This window comes from Sciurus carolinensis, chromosome 5, assembly GCF_902686445.1.
Source record: "Sciurus carolinensis chromosome 5, mSciCar1.2, whole genome shotgun sequence".
Lineage (NCBI taxonomy): Eukaryota > Metazoa > Chordata > Mammalia > Rodentia > Sciuridae > Sciurus > Sciurus carolinensis.
The window spans coordinates 163,160,290-163,168,724 of NC_062217.1; positions in this window are offsets into that span (position 1 = coordinate 163,160,290).

Consider the following 8,435-nt stretch of genomic DNA (forward strand, 5'->3'; position numbering starts at 1 on the left):
CATGAACACCAATAAAGTCCCCCACTGCCTCCATCCGTGTACAGCGCCTGTCTCAGATGTCGGCCGCCACCTGTGGGATTTGAACCTTTAAAAATTTCATGAGCATTTCTGTTCACAGGGGTCTCTTGCCATTGACGTGGGTCACACACCACCTTTCCCCAACTTTCTTGGTCCCCATGCCCACTGTCTTCCCTTTCCCTGAGGGGTCGAGATGAACAGCACATGTACACAGGGATGGGGACAGTGTCATGTCCACAGTCCAGCTTTGCCAGGCCAGCAGCGTAGGCTGTAGACAGGCCAAAGAAAGTGCCCAGAGACAGCATGCAAGACACGAGATTGATGGGGGAAGTTCACCAGTGCCCAGAGACTGCTTGCTCCAGGAGGAGTTTGCGGTGACAGCTGAACAGAGTGCATCCTGGTCCCCCATCCTGCAGGAGCTTCACCCAGTAGTGCATCCTCTCCCTCACGACATCTGGTCCAGTGATGGCCGGCTGGACAAGTGACATGTGCCCTTCCACGGTGCCCTCAGTCCCTCATCTGCCCCCCCGAGAGGGTTTTAGGTGCAGAAGCAGTGACGTCATCAGCACTCGCTTGCTTAGTTAGCTTATCTGACCAGCAGCCAAGGCGCCACTGTCCTGGCGTATGTGCCAGAGAGTAGCTGTCGAGAGACACCCCCGACTGTGAGGGAAAGCCAGGGTCCTTCAAGACGAGGCGGACCTGGACTTCCGACCCAGGCTTGCTCTCATTGTCCCCTGAACTTGGCTAGGTTTGGGGCAACAGAAAGGAGGCTCTCCGGGACGTACTGTTTTCCTGCCCCCTTTTCCTTTGGGAATGGCACAAGGGGTCTCAGCAGGACCGCTGTCTCCATCCCTCATCTTGCAGCAGGAAGCTGAGCAGAGTGGGGAGTGGGTTGTGCAGACGCCCGGAGTGCACTGGTGTCCCGTCAGGACCCAGGGCCGGGCCCTGCCTCCACTCCCCACGCTCCTCCCTGACTTGCTTGGTAACCTGGAGGGATCATGGAAAGATCTGGGATGGTGTGGCCTCTTGGCAGTGATAGATTTGGTGGGAATGGGGTCACCTGGTGTCCCTGGACCTTGATGAGGTGTCCGGAGACTCTGATGCACAGGTGCACACAGCACACCCAGGCTTCCAGACCCTTGGGCCTTCTTCCTGTCTTGCAGGCAGAGGCCGTCCCAGGGCAGGCTGGGCCACTCAGGAGGGTCCAGGAAAGAATCTGAGGAGTGCGCAGTGCAGGCCTCAGCTGGGGCAGGACTCCTCCATCATTCGATTGACCAGGGCCGTTGGGGGGTTCTCGGCCAACCAGTCTCCACAGGCCCACCCACAGCACACCTGGAAGGAGAGTGTGTTTCCAGGTGGCCTGGTCTGGGCCAAGATCATCTGGGCAGGTCACTGCCTCCCTGGAAGTCACCCCTCTTGGTCTCCTGGTCCCACATCCCACCCCAACAGTTACAGTGACCCAGCTTCTGTTTCTAACCAGTGGTCCTGTCAAGCCATCCGTGAGCTTCAGGTCTGAATTGAGTAGGCTCTGGGCTGTCTGTGGACAGCAGTGCTGTGGTGAAGAAGGAAGGGGTGACCGTATTAGACAGCCTCACAGTGTAACCAAGGGAAAACCTAAATAAAACCCCTGGCTTCCCTGGTGTTTAGTTACCTTTAAAAACCACTACTTTGGAGGTCACACAGCCCAGCAACATGTTATAAAACTCCCACCTGGTGTGTGGGTTCTGAGGATGATGGTCGCCTGGGTTACTTAAAGGGACTGAGGCTGCTTTAGTGAAAAACACCAACTCTTCACCTGTCCCAGGTGACTAAAGCAGAGTGACAAGTCTGGTATCTCTGCATCCACATCATGTCTGTCTCCTCGGCCACCTTAACCTCACTGTTTCTGCTCAGCTCTGCACAGACATCTTAGTTATTTAAGAAATGTCTGTCTGGAACTGATAGAACAAGGTTAGCTTACCCAAAACTGCCCTAATCTTCTCTTCCTCCTTCAAGGCTGAAGATACCAAGAGAAGAATACATAAGATATTTTCAGGATTTATGGGGGCGTCACAATCAACAGATTACCAACCACCAGGGTTTGCACATCGCATTCCAGATTACTGGAGAAGGGTCCATGAGTCTCCAATCATCACTCTTTTCCTCTCTTGGCCCCGCTTCTTGCCCCTGTGCATAAAGATAGGAGCTTGACATTCAGGCTGAGTGAAGACGCTCACTTCGGGACATCGGCCACCATTTTCTCACCTTGCTGGCATTCCATATGGACCCTTCTCATTGCCTCAGCAACGTTCCCATTCACTGGGTCCCTTTTCCCTCTTCAAATGGCAAGTAAACTGACTTGGATTCAGTAGCAATGGCACAGGGCACAGGTAAGGGCTCAATAAACCATGGTACAGAAGGTGATAGAGATGATGGTGGTGGTGGGGGACCCTCAGCACTCAGTACCTTGGAACTAGGGGCACCACGCAAGAGAGAACAGCGTCCCAGGCTGAAGTCAGAGCTGCCTAATATGAGCAGCCCTTTGCCAGCACCGGCCCTGAACCTGCACCCTCGGCAAGGGGTACCATGTTGGCAAAAGAGTTCAATCCATGCAATGTAAATTCTAGAAACACTTGCATACCACTCTGCTCTTGCCACTTGCCAGGCACAAGGGACAGAGGAAAGCTGAGGCCACCAACCCTGCAGGGAGTGCAAGAAGCAGGGAATGCCGCATCCAAATAAATAGTACCATGCTGCTTTCTGGGCACAAAAAGCAAGGTATGTTCCGCAACAGGGTGCCCAGAAGGGGAAGGAGCAAGACAGCAAAGGCTCCAGAGAGGCATTGGTTCTAGAGTCAGGCTTGAAGGAAGACATCCTCCAGAGTCTGCAGCCTGGGTGGACAGCGTGAAGTGTCTGGGACTCAGGACAAATGGGGTCCTTGGTAAATGTGATGGAAAAGAATTTCAGCACACACCATTGACAGATTTACTTAGGAAAGCAGATAAGCATTCAAGAAAGAATGTGGACTACATCAAGGGAGAGACATCTTTTGGGGTAAAGTAAGAAATACACATTCAAGGGAGCATGCAGGCCACCTCTAGAGGGAGAGAAAATTACCCCTTGGCATAGGAGCTAGTATTTATAGAGGAACAGTAGTTAGGAACTGGACTAGAGGTGCAGCCAGGGTAAAGTAATGCAATTTCACCCTGGTTTGTTCTATAACCTCTGCAATGCCTTTATGTTACTTTTTGCAGGCAAGGTCAAGGGTCAAGGGTACAGGTCAAGGGCAAGGGCTAAGGACATAGGTTGCATTGTTCACTAATGCTTATCTTGCATTTCAAAGGTTCATGGGTGTTCACTGCATTCCAAAGGCCCCTGGCCACTCCTCTTTTGAGACTCAGTTTACCTTTCCTTTTCTGTATCCCTAATTTGTATCTCAGAAAGACAGCCAGGAGGAGGCAGTTCCTGTAGATACCCATGCCGGAGGGCATGAGGACACCTGAGGTGGGTGAATAGAACCCAGACCTAATGGGGGGTTGCCACTGGTGGCCATGGGTGACAGCCCTGCTCCCTGGTCAAGGACAGCCTGTCTCAACTTGTGCACCAGACTAACAGATACGGATGATGGCTTGAGCAAAATGCTTTAAAACAAGAGGAAGCTGAGGAGAGCGTGCAACTTTAAAGGGAGGAAGCCAGTTGAGAAGGCTCCCCGAAGATGTGGGCCAAGCCATGCAGCCTAGACATTGCCCTGAGCCTCAGGGTGACCTGAGGTGACCTGGGTTCCACCACAGGTGCAGACGTTGTCATGTGCTCCAGGGGTAGAAGAGACAGCCAAAGGGACCTCAAGCTGGAACAGGGCCAGGCCTCTGCCCTCTCCTCCCCGTTCCTTTCCTGGAACATGTGTCCTCGGAACACACATACAGCTGGAGAAAACTCCCAGGAAGGCAAGAACAGCAGGTTCCAAGATGGCCACGTGGGCTTGACTACTAACCAGCATGGTGGCCGAGCATCCACTTCCTGGCACCACTGGGAAGTCCAAACTCAGCCCATAGATCCATGGTCCAAACCTGCTGACCTAGGAAGATGGGAAGACTGGGACTCCCTGGGGTCACTCTGGAGGAGACCTGCCATGTTGATGTGGCCCTGGACAAATGTGGTACAGTCTCCAGATGTAAGAGGCTGCATGAGGCCAGTTTGATTGGGCTTTGTTTTTGTTTAGTTTGGTTTGTTTAGTAACAAAAATAATGTAGTATTCATACTTGTGAATATGATCTTTGAAGTAATGGAATATGCCATAGCGCTCTGTAGCTTTGAAATGATCCCAACACTTACACAGTTGGCTACATGGTATTTTGTTTCTGTGTATCCCCCTCCTTGTAGAGCGCAGCCTTTGATCAGACCTCATCTGTGAGAACTTGGAGTAAGTTCCCTTTCCCCTCCCCTTGTGAATGTCACCTTAAGCTTATTAGACCTCCATATGTGAGTTACTGACCTCGGCTTATAACACTGGTCCACTTTATGCCTTGAATGTAGCCCTTGCTGCTCTGCCACCGAGACTTATTTTTAAAATGCCCTTGTTCCTTTCTCTTCCTTTCTCCCTCCCCCTCCCTAATCTTGGAGAAACAGTTTTACCTTTTCTCTCCATTCCTAGGCAGAGTTGTCTGTCCTTGAGTACACTTCCAACACAGGAACGAAGGAATTCAGACTTGGGGATGGCACCGGAAGACTTCAGCAATGACCATATTCCAAATTAGCAGGTGAGTTACAACTCTGGACAAAGAACACATGGATGGAGCCTTCGAATCACCTGTTGAAAAAACCCTGTTCCCCATGACAGGCAGAATGCCAGCCTCTAGGAGAGCCCTGTGATTCTCATTTGCTAGCAAAACAGTACAACTTCTTTTTCCTTTTTCTCAAAACTGGGTCCTCATTATTGAATTGGCATCAGGGACAAGGACTGCACTTTTGGCAACAAAAATACCTATAAACACAAGGGTTGCACAATGCTCTGAGGACCCGGGCTGTGCCTGGCAATGCCCCATCAGCCTCAGGAACTGGCAGCCTCAGTCTCCAAGACAGGCTCTGCCCTCCAGCAAGGAGGCACCTCGTGTGCCCTCCAGGATCTCTCCCATGGTGCTCAGGCCAGTTTCCCCCAAGAGCCACTCTCAAGAAGTGGTTAGCCTCTACTTCCCACAGAGACCTCCATTCTGTCCAAGCAATCGGATTTTAATAATTCTGGAATTCATCCACCGCGTGCTTGTTCTACCTGGTCTACCAAGCGTCTTCCCTGGGTGGCTTGTTCTTTTTACTCTCCCCCTCTAAAAACTTTGTGAATCTGAGAAAAGTTTTCTCTGTACATCAATAATCTGTGGGATTCTTTTTTTTTATTATTGTAAACAAATGGGATACACGTTGTTTCTCTGTTTGTACATGGCGTAAAGGCATAGCATTTGTGTAATCATAAATTTACATAGGGTAATGTTGTTTGATTCATTCTGTTATTTTTTCCCTTCCCCCCCACCCCTCCCACCCCTCTTTTCCCTCTATACAGTCCTTCCTTCCTCCATTCTTGCCCCCCTCTCTAACCCTAACTCTAACCCTAACACTAACCCCTCCCACCCCCCATTATGTGTCATCATCCATCTGTGGGATTCTTGAACTCATACTTTGATCATCTCTTTATTTGCACCATGCACAGCCCAGATTACTGTTTAGTGTATTGACATAAAAACCAGATTTATTATAGCCCTCTGTTCCACGGTTTCAGTCCATGGTTCCTTGTTCCTGTGGTGGCACAGTACATCATGGCAGAGAGGCCTGTTTACCTCATGGAGACCTGGAAGCAAAAGAGAGAAAGAGAAAGGGGACAGAGTCCCAACAACCCCTTCAAGGGCACGCCCCCAATGACCTAACCTCCTCCATGGGGCCCCACTTCCTGAAGATTCCACTACCTCCCAAAAGTGCCACAAGCTCAACACACGGGACTTGGGGGCATTTAAGATCCCAGCTAAAGCACCAGAAAAACATCCAGCACACTGCAGCCACGGGGATAGGAACAGGCCTGAGCAAACCAGTAAGTGAGTCACACACAACAGGAGCTACCATGGGATCAAAACCGAGGAGGACGTTAGGAAGTCAGGGAGCCTGTCCTGGAGTGCGACACGCAGCCTAGAGAGAGGGGCTGCCAACTGAGCAAGAGCGAGGAGCAGGAAGGAAGGAGAGGGGACAAACGTGGGACAAATGCAGGACAAACGGGCCTCAGGTACAAGAGGAGGAGGCCCCAACTGACCCCAGCCCTGAGCAGCTGCTGTGCCAACTGGCAGGGCTCACCAGGCCCTGGCCCTGCTGCCTGTCCGCCATGTGGTTGGCAAGTGAGTTTTCCCACAGGTGCTGGCCTTCACTTCCTTCCCACTGCAGCTGAGCTGGCCCTGTCAAGGGCAGGCAAGAGGGAGCAAATGTGTGTCCCTGGGACTAGTTGGCCTGCCTTGAGCCACCCTGTGGAAGAGGCCCAGACAGGTTCTGGACGGTTCTGGAACACCTGGTACATCTTCCCCAACCACTAGTGACTGCGGCAGGGGACCCAACCCGCTTTGGAGGCAGCTGGGTGCAGGGATGATGTTCCTAAATCAACCCAGATTCCAACCATTGCAAAGATCAGCAGACTGAGACTCAGAGGAGAGCAGTAGCACACAAGGAGGTCATGGAGTCCTGAGATCAGAGCCAGGATCCTCCACAGCCCCTTGCACCAAGCCCCTTCACCTTTCTGGGCCTCTGTGGTTCCAGCTGTAAGGCAAGAATAAGCCAGGGTCTCTGTTTTCTGAGCATGTTCCAATCCCAGGAGCGTGGACCTTGGAAGTGAAGCACCCACGTGAACACCTGCTTGAGGCTCGATTTCTACTCAAGACAAGAGGTCAATCGAGTGAGGCGAGGTCCTCACTCTGCACCAGCAAAACTCGACTCTATTTTTCAGTGAGTTCAGCCTTGGCAAGTGTTTTCTTAATAGAATGGATCCGCCTCGTGAGTTCCTCAAGAGCAGGGTGATGATGACCTGCCGTTGGCATTCAGAAGAGAGCTGGTGACCCAGAAATAAGAAATATCGCTTCTGCCCTAAAGGAACTGAACCCTTCTCCTTCTGTCTAGTTCTGCTCTCTGAGTGGTGTCGACCAGATAAAGCTCCTCTACTCCCACAGGGGAGAAGCTTTCCCCGAATTTCTTGATGAATCTATGGCAAGAACAGGCAAGCAAGCATACATGGCAGAGTTTCTGGAAGCACCTTAGCTAAACCTTTGCAAAAGCCATGATCAAGTTACAGAATGATTGAGTGCTGCAAGTATGAGTGAGCAATCAAAAACCATACAACTACAGAAACCAAAGTCGTCCCCTAATAAAGACAGAAATCCTCACTAGGCAGAGGGTACAGAGTTAGAAAAGTGAGGTGCCCAAGACCTGGCTTATCCCCCCAGACTGACCACAGGCCTCTGAACAACAGGATCACCTGCTCTCATGTCATACCACTCTGGCTCATCAAGGGGCTGTTTACAGAGGGTTGGACAGAGCTAAGGGAACCAGACACGGGTGGCGCCGCAGCCGGGGGTCAGCAGCAGCAGGAAGTAGCTCTTTCTTCCTTGGGGCCTGAAGCATGAAGGGAGGACAAGAGATGAATCGGAGAAGACCCGGGGCTAAGGACGGAAGCGTTTGAGAGGGTCTGCGGCCTGAGGGCAGGAAATAGCGATGTGGCCCAAACAGGGCAGTAGGAGCAGGAGCCACGTGCACACTCCAGCCTCTCCCTGCTCCCCACACCCTTCGCGGAGTGGTCAGCATCTCCCGTTGGCTGAACCCTGCCATAAGGACAAAGGCAAGTCACCCAGAAAGGCACCGGTGGAGGTGGCCTCAGGCAGAGAGCCTGGAGAAGGTGGCAGGAGGCCAGACCTGGGAGGCGAATGGGAGACATCAGCTCCCCATGACTCACCCTGGAGTCAGTGACTCGTATCTCCCACTCTTACACCCAGGAAATATGTCTTAATCTCCTACTATGTGCCAGTGCCGTGGGCCCTGGCAGCACGGCAATGACTCTGCAGACCTTGACCCTGCTGTCAGGCAAGATCTAAAACAAAATCATCCTTTGAGATTTTTGGAAGAAGAAACAATATGCAGAGACAGGCGCTTTTGAGGGGCTACCTGGAGTTTCTTGGGCAAGGGAAGGACACACAGGTGCAGCTGGGAGGGAGGCAGGCCCTGAAGGTCATGGTGAGGAACTGGGATGTTTTCCCCAAGCTACAGGTGGTCCCTGGTCCCATGCTAAGGGCCCAGGTTTCCGGTCTTCCTGATTTGCCATGCCAGCCCCCTCCCTGGGGTCCCTAGAGTCAAGCCTTAGACCTGACCTCCTCCCCTGCTGCTCTCCCCCTCCAGGGCAGCAGGTGGCATTCACTGAGGCTCAG